Source organism: Budorcas taxicolor, chromosome 4, assembly GCF_023091745.1.
Source record: "Budorcas taxicolor isolate Tak-1 chromosome 4, Takin1.1, whole genome shotgun sequence".
NCBI lineage: Eukaryota > Metazoa > Chordata > Mammalia > Artiodactyla > Bovidae > Budorcas > Budorcas taxicolor.
This window is the reverse complement of record NC_068913.1, coordinates 10,624,878-10,637,918: the sequence shown is the minus strand read 5'-3', so window position 1 is coordinate 10,637,918 and position 13,041 is coordinate 10,624,878.

Sequence of the window (13,041 nt, the reverse complement as noted above, 5' to 3'; positions counted from 1 at the left end):
CATAAGAAGGAGTGAAGTACTGGTACATACTAAAACACGCATGAACCAAGAAATCATTACGCTAGGTAAAAGACGCCAGACACAAAAGCCACATGGATGGTTCCATTCATGAGTAATATCCAGAATAAGCAAATACACATTGACAGAAAGTAGATGAATAGCTGACCGTGGGGTGGGGGCAGGAAGGAATGAGGAGGATCTGCTAAAGGGTCAGGATTTCTTTTTGGTGTGATAAAATATCCTGCAATTAGGTAGTTGTGAGGTTGTAAAACTTTGTGAAATATCAAAAGCCACTGAACTTTACACTTTTTAAAAGGGTAAATTTTATGGTGTGTGAATTACATCTCAATAGAAAAAGACTGAAAAAATTAACTGGGGCAAGTGGAATGTGTGGGAAAGAGAACAATTTTATTTTCCTGTAAAAGGCTTTAACTGATTGTCACTTCAACCATCTCTATTTACTTCAGGTACTTTCTACTGTAACTTTCTTTAAAACTCATCACAAAATTTGTTTTCTGTAGCGATGAAATGTGTACAGTTTTTTAACTGGAGGGGGTGATTTTTTAATGACATTTTTTCCTTCTTAGTCATGAGCTGTCCCTTGAATTAAGTATTAGGACTATGTACAAGTAATAAATTAGTGACTAAACTACAGCATAGGTAATTAGTTAAATCTAATATTTGTTTTTGAAATTTAATATCCATCTTTACTTAGACCACAAAAACACTTTAATAATTCTGAAGGAGAGCAGCCCTGGGATTTCTTTGAAAGGAATGATGCTAAAGCTGAAACTCCAGTACTTTGGCCACCTCATGCGAAGAGTTGACTCTGGAAAAGGTCCTGATGCTGGGAGGGATTGGGGGCGGGAGGAGAAGGGGACGACAGAGGATGAGATGTTTGGATGGCATCACGGACTCGATGGGCGTGAGTTTGGGTGAACTCCGGGAGTTGGTGATGGACAGGGAGGCCTGGCGTGGGGTCGCAAAGAGTCGGACATGACTGAGCGACTGAAATGAACTGAACTGAATAAAAATGTTGATGAAAAGCTGTTTTCCATATGCCCACGTGTTATTGTTTAGTCACTCAGTCGTGTCCGACTCTTTTGTGACCCCCAGACTCTAACACTCCAGGCGCCTTTGTCCACGGCATCTCCCAGGCAAGAGTACTGGAGTGGACTGCCGTTTCCTCCTCCAGGGGAATCTTCCTGACCCAGGAATGGGACCTAGTCTCCTGCACTGGCAAACGGAGTCTTTACCACTGAGCCACCAGGGAAGCTGCATACTCCTTTGCTGGGTGCTAACATGCCATTCACTCTTCCGAGAGCACGTGTTACTGTCTGGTATATTCCCAGCACAAAGGAAGAAGCCACTTGGAACTTTCCAAGCTTCGGTAGATTGTATGGAATAAAATCACTTCATTCTAAAAAGATGTGACCGTCCTCTCCTCTGTAACACGGATTATTCTTCCCTATGAAGCAAGTTCTTAACATGCTCAAGACAACATGACTTTAGATACCCTAGGTTTGGTGGGTTTTTTTTAATCTTGTAAAATCAGTTGGGTTATATTTTAGTCCTGTGTTACTCATATTTCCCAGTTACCTGGCTTAATTGATGTGAACAACAACAATGGTGCTTTGGAATACTCAGGTACAACAGTGGAAATGATCACATTTCTTACTGAATGAATTGCTCTTTCATAAGGCTTTGTTTATGGAAATAAATAGAGTATCACCTTCATTAGTGAATTCCCTGGGAAGAAAGGGCCTTCTAAGAAGTCAGTTGTATGAAAAACCTAAACAAACAAAATCAGAATGGATGGGAAGCTGAGTTGCCTAAGAGGCCTCCGTGCTCAGCTTCTGCCAATGGCTGCCCGGCTGAAAATGAAGGGCCCAGGCTGAGGGGAAACAGGAGCCTTTTGAAATCCCTGCTCTGCCTGCCCATCAACCCTCCACGTGTTGCTCTATCTCCCTCTCCGTGTTGCTGTCAGATGCTGTATGTAAGTGAGAGAAGGAGACCCTTCTCCTTCCCTACCTCGTGATCAGTGAACTGACTGGATTCTGAAAGTCTTCGAACTATTAATAAAGAAATCACTCGAAGTTAACCTCCGGCTCAGAGGTAAAGAATCTGCCTGCAATGCAGGAGGCCTGGGTTTAATCCCTGGGTCAGGAAGATCCCCTGGAGAAGGGAATGGCTACCTACTCCAGTATCCTAGCCTGGAGAATTCCATGGACAGAGGAGCCTGGCAGGCTACAGTCCATGGAGTTGGAGTCAGACATGACTGAGCGACTTTCACTCTGCTATGGAATTAAAGCCCTATCCTTTAAAAAACAAAAACAAAAACTTATAAGAGTTTTAGATGTGGCCTTGGAGAGGGGTCTGTTGGGCACACCAGACTGGCACCTGGCTGTTTCTAATTTTGATCTTCAGGGACAAAGGCAAGCAGGATGAGTCACCTCCCTGCTGAGAGTTCTAAAAAGCTAGTTCTTATAGTTTTCAGGCTCTGAGTCCAGTGAATTTTCTACACTGTCTTTATAAAAGGAGGTTTGTAGATAGGAGAAAGGGCTAGGGACTTGTCTTGAGGTTGTGTTTGTTAAACCCTTCACACAAGCTTGAGAAACCTCAGCTGTCCCCATCAAAAACTGAGGGAAAGGCTGGTAGAGCAGAGGGCCCTACGAGCACCGCCCCTTCTGTGCATGTAGTCAGCAGTTCCATCCAAGGCCCCGCTACCCCGACTTGGTTTGCTGGGGCGTTCCTTCTCCAAGCTAGCTCTCTTCCTGGACTGAGCGCTATTGGTCACTTCCTTAACCTTGCCTAATCCAAATGTTTCAATAAGAACCCCTCAAGGGACTTCCCTGGTGGTTCAGTGGCTAAGACTCTGCACTCTCAATGCAGGAAGCCTGAGTTCAATCCCTGGTCAGGGAACTCGATCCTGAGTGCCAGAACTAAGGCCCAATGCAGCCACATATGTATACTCAAGAATCACCTGTGTCAGAATCACTAGATTGGAGCTTTGGGAATCTCCTCTCCTGGCCAACAAAATCAGAGTCTCTTAAAATGATGCCCCCAAACCTCATATTTATTAAGTTCCTTGAATGGTTCTACTATATACTCAATATTAAGAATTTCTAATAATCCATTACCATCTTTGATAAATAGTGCATGTTTTGAGAATCATATAGTTTTATTTCAGTTAGCATTGAATGAATTTTCATTATAACTTGCCTTATCTGAGATCTTCAAACACACCCTATACCTCCTATATTAATTCAACTTGACTCTAATGAAGCTGTATATTATTAAAACCATCTTTATAGAACAATTGCTGCATTCAAATGAACTTTCATCAAATTATCTCTACTTGGGGAAAAAATATAGAGAGGATGAATGGTGTAAATTTTAAAAGAGATAAATGATAGATGTATTTGATCATAACTTTGTACATGCTAACTCATTATTGATTTTGAGAAATTCTCTGTATCCCTATATTATCCCTGAAAATTCAGATGCTTGCAAATAATGCATATTTGGGAATAAATATGAATATTTGAACTCCTTCTTCTTAAATAACTTGCTGAAAAAGGCATATTTTTTCAGACATATTTATATGTATATGGGAGGAAAATATGTACTTTTAGCCATAAGTCTAGATAGAAAAAAAAATCTTGTAGTTTGTTTCTAGTGTAGGCTAAAAGTCATATTTTAGAGAACATTTTTAAGGATGCATTTGTAATGCTAGAGAAATTTCTCCTCCAAAAGGTCAACATAACATTTTAAATTAGGGCAGGCATGCTCATTACCTGAATTTGTCTAAAAATGCAACCCAGGCAATTGAAATTTTTCTTTTTCAACAAAATGTTTAAATTTAAAGATGAGAACAAATTTTCTCTATGAACATGGTGGTAACTTCATAAAGAATTAAAATCTTTAGTCACAGCTAGAAATACAGATCAAATTAATCTGAAATGGGGTGAATTAGGTAAACCGTTTCTCACATCCAGTGCTTCACTAAAGGGCAAAACTACAATCATTTTGACACGTGCGTTTCTGATGAAAACCATAGAATTTTATCACCTGCAATTAAAAAATAGTGGGATTATATTATTGTTCACTTGGAAGAAGATGTTTGACATTAGTCAATCATTGCCTCTTTCTGACCTATTTCGAGGACAGACATAAAACATGAATCTAGTGGGAAATGCATTGAGAAGACATATAGGGTAACAAAAAGGGTAGCAAACAAGAGGATACGTAGCAAGAAACATGAAGAAAGATGACATCTGGAATATAAGGAAATCTGGTAGAATTAAAGGATGAGAACTGATGTGCAGCCTACTTAACAGAAAATGGGGTGTAGGGCAATAAGTGAGGAATTGACCACTGAGAGAAACGTACTTTGAGAGGACAAAATGAAGAACAGAAGGAATTTAGGAAGCCAGTTTCTAAAAATTGGAATTGTAAAGAATGGGAATATGATAGGAATACTTCTTCTAAAAAAAAGATCCTCTAGCTATTTCCAACAGCTAAATGTAGACGTGGCAGGTAGAATTCAAACACTCTAATTCTTAGAGCCTTGTCCTGCATTGATCTAGTCACGTGTGCTTGAAGTCAGGGGACCAGTCCCAGCTGGTGAGAGTCAGACAGTGAGAGAAAAGGCTTGATCCAATATCCAATATCGCTGGTTGGGGATGGGAGAAGGGTGTCAAGAGCCACGGGAGCAGCCTCTAGAAGTTGGAAAAGGCAAGAAAATTGATGCTCCTCTAGAGCCTACTGAAAGAAGCACAGCCGTGCAAAACCTTGATATTCATAGCCCAGTGAATGCCACACTCTGAACTGTAAGACAGCAGGTTTGTATTTTTGTGTATGGTAATTTGTTACAGCGGCAACAAGAAACCAATACTCTAGACCCTGGGGCGGGGGCGGGGGGTGATCACCAAGGCACTAGAATGTCCAGCTGCCTTTTCTATATAAAAAAAAAAATGAGATAATGAAATGACCAACTGCACCCATATAAGCCCTCAACCCTGCTACACTTCAGGCATTAAAATATATTCAGTATGTTCCAGTAATATCAAAGGAACATTTTCACAATCACTATCGAACAAGCTCCCTTTGGCAACATAGGCAACAGGGACAAAGGACTCCTGCAATTCAATTAGTTAGCAGTCTGGTAGAGCAGTTTATTTCTAAAAGGAAGATATGATTCTCTTCCTGGTCATGATTTAGAGTAGCCCTGAAGAACTGCTGCCATGCTACCCAAGTGTGCAACCTGCCAATTAGGTCAGAATTGTTGGCATCCACAAAGAAACTGAATTTGAAATGGTGAATCCCACAGTGGGTATGGAATGCAGAAAAATGCACTTATGCTATAAGAGCAACATCACTAGTTCATTAATATACAGAACCTTATTTGTGTCACTTAACCTTAAGGTTGCCCATTAACTTAATCTTTATCTGAATAAGTCTTGTAAAACATGCTTAGCCTGGAAAAAGGATGCAGGAACAATATATTAGTTTTCACTATGCATTTTCAATTTCCATCAGCGATAAACATAACTTACAGAAGGAAGAAGGGAAGGGGAGGAATTACGGGAGGGAAGAGTGAGGAGGGGAAGTGAGGAGAGGAGAATAATAGATAGCGGTGCGTGTGTGCTAAGTCGCTTCAGTCGTGTCCGACTCTTTGCAAACCCTATGGCCTGCAGCCCACCAGGCTCCTCTGTCCATGGGATTCTCCAGGCAATAAAGAAAAAGAGAGAAAAGAAATACACAGTGAAGAGAGGAAGGCTAAAATCTGTAGATTTAGTGCTTAAGTGAAAGTGAAGTCACTCAGTCGTGTCCGACTCTTTGCGACCCCATAGGTTGTAGCCCACAGAATTTTCCAGACAAGAGTACTGGAGTGGGTTACCATTTCCTTCTCCAGGGGATTTTCCTGACCCAGGGATCAAACCCGGGTCTCCCTCATTGCAGGCAGAGGCTTTACCTCTGAGCCACCTGCTTAAGATGCTGTCATATACGTTATTTCTTTAATCCTCCCAACAACCATATGAATTAGTAAAAAGTTGTTATTACTACCATTTTAGATAAATGGATCTGAGGCTGAGAGCTAGTTGAGATTCAAACCACGTCTTGCAAATCCAAAATTCTTTCCAAGATGACATTCAACCTCTTTGTGCCCACGAGTCTATTATCTTGAAATTGATTTTTTTGAAAAAGAGGAGGATGAAAGGTCATATTTCCAACTCAGGATTACGGCCTTATTCACCAGGTGTGTCCACTCAGCTACCACGCTATCGACTCCCATGAGACTCAGTTCTGAGAAAGATTGGTTGGCTTTGGTTTGCATTATGTCCCTTTCTTTTTCACCGCTTCCAGTCCAAATGACCCCAACCTGTCTGTCTTGATCAAGCAGACTGTCTCAAGCTGCTTCACCCATCTACCCCAGCTTCATTAATGAAGGGACTGACAGTTCCTGAGGCACCTGTGCTGCTCTGTGAGGGCCCCCAGTCCAGAGTGTCTGCGTGTGAATTTGTCACTTTTGGACCTGGAACATATTGTTAACCTTCCTACGGTTCTGACCTTCAAACACTCCTGTAGCCAAATTCTTGCCCCACACCAGCCCTCTCAAACAAACCCCTTCTTTCTCCTCATGAGGACTCAACCCCATTCAGTGCGGTAGGCACTGCAGATCAGTTTATCCTAAATTGAATCACAGTCTCATAAAAACTGGGGAAAATCCCGTGTGTGTTCTGGAGAACCCAAGTGTAGTGATTAAGTCAGAGGATTGTGACCAAGAAAACTGCAGAAAGACCCTCAGTCTCCTTGAGTCCCTTCAGTGACTGGAACGTCCTTTTACAAAAGTAGTGGAAGGGAATAGGCAAAGCCAAATCTTCAAGATGTTTCAATCTCCTCCTTAATTAGTTCAGTGTGAGAGAGAGTGGAAACCCCTAGGATTTGTACAGAGCTTCACTGTTTATATGGAGAAGGAAACGGCAACCCACTCCAGTTTTCTTGCTTGGAGAATCCCATGGACAGAGGAACCTGGTGGGCTACAGTCCATGGGGTCGCAAAGAGTCGGCCACGACTGAGCGACTTTCACACTTCATTGTTTACAAAAGGGTTTGCAGTCTATTATTTCATTACTGTCTTCATTTGACTCATGAAATCCTGTGTGTCAGACTCACTCAAGGAACTCCAGTGTGCTTAGCCCAGTCCAGACTGGACCCAGGTGCTCTGCCTCCCAGGCCAAACCTGGGAGGAACCAGGTTCCTCTGTAGAAGAACCTTCAGTGATGCAGGGACCTGCATAAAGAAACTGGAAATGTGAAATATGAAGAATAATAGAATAGAATAATAATAATACTAACTCTTTAAAGAGATTTCCCAATAAACTAATTTACAGATTTTTTTCCCCACTAAAATTATGATACTCTGTGTCCTTGTCTAGATTGAAGTAATAAAAGCAGCATTTATTTTATTGACTGTTATGAGCTGAATGTTTGCTTCCCCACAAAATTCATATGTTGACATCTTAATCCCCACCGTGTAGGTATTTGGAGGGAGGGTTCCATACTTCAGGAGATTTGTCTCTGGCATCTTGATCTTGGACTCTCCAGACCTCAGAACTATGTATGAGAAATAGCTGCCTGTTGTTTAAGCCACCCAGTCCATGGTATTTTGTTACAGCAGCCTAAAGCAGATGAAGACATTGACTATGACTGTGATACAATGTCATCAGGTGATTCAACAGTGTTTACAATGTTTGCAAGTCAAAAGTGAAGCCCATGCTGCGGGCACAAGTAAATCCATATTTTCCTCAATCCTATTTCATAAATATAATGTTTAATTATTTAAAAATACATGTTCACAATTTTAAGTATTCCTCTAAAGCAGCGTTTCTCAACTTTGGCACTTAGAATCAGATAGTTGTTGGTTGTTAGGGGTTGCTGTGTGCGTTGTGAAATGTCTGGTATCCTGCCTGGCCTCTACTCACTAAATGCCCATGGTAACTCTACTCCCCAGTTAAGACAGTGGAAAAGGAGTCCAGATGGTGCCAAATATCTCCTGGTGCCAAAACTGCTCCCTATTGAGAACTTTGGCTTTAGAGTCAAATGTGTAGGTACCTCCTGAAATAACTACATTATCTGCACATCTTTTTATTTCTTTACATCGAGTTTAATTCAAAGATAGCAAGAATAGTCTTTTGGTTCAGCAACAAAGGCAGTGAAAATTTATGTGTATTTACAAGAAGATTGATAGGAATGGATGAATCAGAAGGATGACAAGAAGGATGAAGTCAATATAAAAAGGGGTAGACCAATTTGAAGAGTTTCATGCAAATAGATGTGAGAATGCCATGGATTTCCTGGCCCACACCCTACCTCTTCCAACTCCCAATAATCACCATAGAATTTTAAATGTATTTATTCTTTTTCGTTCTTGTAGATACAACTTTTCATTTTGGGGGAAAACATGGGTTCTAAACCTATTTACCTCTGAGAAGAAGCATGACAATTAAGTGTTGATGTATGGCCATTGGGGTGCTCCCTGCTTGAGTTTGTAATCTCATTACAGTGGACTGTACTGACAGAAAAATAAAAGAAATAAAACCATATGAAAAAGTCTAACATTTCCTTACAATCTGATAAACTCTAACATCAATCAGAAAAGAAGAAAAAAATTGTATTCCAAAGGAATACTTTTGAGAGTCTTTTATAAAAATAGCTACTTGACCTGGTTTCATAAGCAGCAAGAACAGGGCTCTAAGTGGCCACTTAAGTTTCTATCTCTATGCCCCGTTTCTTCAGAAGGCAGAGGCAGAATGGCCAAGATATCAGTGTGGTTTGTTCCAATATACCTTCATGTTCCACTCAGCCTCTGGTGATTGCTACTCACTGTCAAGATCAGTTACAAAGGGCTGTATTCACTGGCTTTTCATCTAGTAATGAATGAGGCTAAAACTACAGTGGGATAGTTTTAATGCTGGACTGGTGACTGCCACAGCTTTTACTCTGTCTTGGAAGCACAATTTGATCCATCATCCCACTTTGCCCAGGACTTTCCTGGTGTTACCACTGAAAATCCCACATCCCGAGAAATTCCTCAGTCCTGGACAAACCCAAACAGTGGTACCCAGTCTGACTTACGAGTTTTTGACAGAATATTTATTGAAGCCAACTTTTAGAAAGTATCTTCCAAGAGCTGGAAAGATAAGGTCAAGAACAGTATCTAAATCTGCCTTTAAAGTAAAAGAACTCTCTGTTTTATAGCAATCAAGTAGCACTTAGCATTTGGAATACACATTTAACTAGCCTGTATGACTTCCAGGTATTTGCTGCTGTGTTTGTGAAGATGAGCATTTCCAAGGGCAAGAGAACAGTCTGTCTCTGAGTGCTTCATTTAAGCAAGGACACGCTGCCAACTTGAAAAGAAATAAAGGCCACACTTTGTCTATGGGGGGATCCTGCAGTTATTCCCCTGCAAATTTAATTCAAATAGGTATAGAGATCTAAAACATGGAGATATCCACAAATTAGAGGATACTTGGATTTTAAAAAGGAAAGAAAAGAAATCCAGGCCACTGAGAACTATCTCGAAACAGCAATAGTGTTTCCTTTTCATGGTAATCACTCTAGTCCTGTGAACATGTTTTGAAAGTCCATATTGTGAATGAAATTTCTTGAGATCATCTTTATATGAAATATAAAGATAAAATAACAATTTTAAAAGCTAAAAATTGTCTTCAAGCAAATTGATTTAAAAAGTAGCATGCGTGTATAAAATGTGCAAATCAATGCTATTCTAGTACTTTGCTTTTAGGATTATTAATTATATAAATATGACATTCAACTAGTGTATTAATGATTCCTTTAGAAAATTCAGTGTTATTTTATTTATCACTCAAAATTATACCTTTTTAGAATATCACTATCTTAAAAGGAATTATTTAGAGAAACTGCTTTTGGAAAATGTTATATTATCTTTTCAAACAATTTTAAGAATCAGCTTGACTTATAAAACCGATGATAACCTTCAGAATATTTATTATATGTTCATTGTAAGATATAGATTATACTTGATCCTATCCATTACATGAGAAAGATTTCTGTGATAAATCCTTTTACCTGATCCATTATTAGGCTCCCAAACCAACTTATAAACAAAAGTCCCCACTGGAAGTGTTATTAAACAGGAACTTGATTCTGTAATGTAGTAGAGACACGTGTCACCACAGATCATGATAAAACTTAAGAAAATTAGTCTGGAGTCTCTCTTTTTATCACCACGTTACCAATAATTTGTTTTGTCACTATAGTTATGGTTTTATCCATCCATTGTCAAAGTTATGACCAAACTGAATAGAAATATTTAAGCCCCAGAAGTTTTACAGAATTCTGAGTCATGAAGCTCAAAAACTGTTTCTCAAATTCTAAAGGTATCTGCCAACAGTTCAAAATACAGATACAAATCCTGGTAGTCACCAGAATTAACCTTATCATGTTTGGCACTTCCCTTGTAAGACCCCATTTCAAATGTAAGGGTCTTAAAAAAAGTCTTGAATTTAAGGTTGTATCGCAATTCCTTTTTAGTAATGTAACTGGGGAACTCTTATATGTAGTCCACATCTCATTTTGATTTCTACAGCTTAATCCTGCAAGACTTTTGTGTTTGTATTAATATTTTCCATGAAGTATTTATTGACAATATTACTAGTGTCCACCTCAAGACAGATGGAATGATCACATTTTGATTATCTCTTAGGCCCCAGTTACACAGAACATTATAATCAGAAATGTATCAGAGCTATCCAGTGCCATAACACTGGTTTCAATTAATTGCATGTACATTACATAAAATCTGGCTTATAGCCAACAGATGGATGAGAAAGCAATAAGCGCAAGAGCAGCTGAAGATGAACACAAATACACACTGAAAATATGACATCCTTTAAAAAAATAAACATGTACCAGGATCGAAACATGGTATCACGGAAAGTGATCTGAAGTCACTCAAGTCCTGAAATGGTTTGTGGTTTAGGCATTTTTTTTAACTGGCCACCAACTCCTCACCGTGGTCTCCTTTCCTAGTTCACTGCTAGACTTTGAGAATGATGCAACTACAGCGGAAGGCTTCAGTGCTGAGAGACAAAAGAACCAAGACCAACTCAGGCTAACAAGTGACTGCCTCAGATAGACTGAAAAATCCACTCCAGCTGTTTTGCATATGTTTGACACTGACTGGCTTTGAGATTAAAAATATGACTTTCTGCCCCCCACAAAATGTAAGAAAAACTGGCTTTTTTTTTTTTTTCTAAACAGAGCATTAGAAAGCTTTCATACTATGCATAGATTTACTACAAAAGCTGAACCAAGCACACAAACCATAGAGGGGAAAATTGACTCCAATTGATAGCTGGCTTAAAAAAATAAAATAGGCAAACCGAATAATCTGAAAATAGGGCTTGTCATGGAAACAGCATATTAATGGGACCATATTCCCAGTAGCCTTATGGTTTTCCAGGCAAGTCTTATTTTGCCGTCACTGCACAAGAAACAAAAGAATACACTAGCTTTTTTATATGCTACACAATTTAAAAGTTGTTTTCTAAAAACAAAGCCTGGTGGTGACTTAAAAATGTCTTTAAAATTGCTTAAAGCTAGCATTATAAAACCTGTCTGCATTAAATTTATAGTTACATCATTTTAAGGACACCCGTAATAAGAATGCTATATATTTATTATTTGGATAGAGACTAATAATCTTAAATTTTTTTCCAGAAATTATCTGTTGAATTATCTAGTGAGATGTTTTTAACTTAGCCTAAGCATAGTTATTTTTTGTGTGCCTATACAATAAAACCTTCTTCAATATCATCTAATACTAGATTAATGTAACAAAGAAAAAGAAACATAAAATTGCACCTTGGTAATTGAAATTGAATGCTCTTATTTTCACTTAGATTTAATTTTGTCATCTGCCTTAAAATGATGACAATGACTTATGTGACAACTGGCTTACAACCATGAAACGAACTCTATTGTATTAAAGGTCTTCATTTCAGCCCCTTGTCATTTTATCACAAAATGTTTTCATGGGAAAATTTAATATAGGTATTTTTAGTGCATACAGGGATAAGACACTTATTTTCCAAAGGTATTTGAGGTTTTCCATCTGGCATTCTCCTTTTCTCATAACCTTATTTCCATATTGTAAAATATATAAGTAAACTTTGTATCTTTAATTTATAAAAATTAGTGTGTATATGTGTATATTTTATACATAGACATAGATATATGCTTATTTACACTATACATATTATACATTTATAGAAATTCTAAGAGTAGACCAACCAGATAATTCCTCTAGGGCAAGTTCTTTGAACAATATAAAAATGGGTCTTCAGAAACAAACAACAAAACAGCCTTATCCACCTAACTGCTGCTTAAAATGCTTATAAACACACAGTTAACCATTTATTGATTGCCTGTTTATGGTTTTAGAATATCCAAATATAAGATAATACTTCATAAAAATTGTGACAAAGATGATGGCTGATGATTTAAAAATCAGCCTCCATATTATAGAAAGTTATGTAAATTTATTCTTTACAGAAAAAAAGCTACAATAAAATTAGAGTTTTCTTCTTAATAATCTGTAGGTAAGGAAATAATTTGTAAACTTCTGTTATATTGTTACTGTCACGGAAACAGATCTTTTCAAGGGACTTCACATCATCAATCGCTACAATGGAAGTCAGTTAATTTTTTGGAAAGATTGGTCTCAAGGTTTAAAGGTAGACTTTTTCATTGAATTCCTGAATTTATATACTGTGGGTTTGGCTACAGACACTATAAAATGTAAAGACAGCTAGTGCATAGTGCAGACAGTTACAGCTCTATTATTTTCAGGCGCAAAAATCATAGAATTTTGTACAAAACTTTGATTTTTTTATTTGTGAAATTAGAAATATGGTAATATATATATATATAAACTTCTATTCCTCTATAAATATAGATGATTTTGTGATAGTGAACAGAATAAATGCATA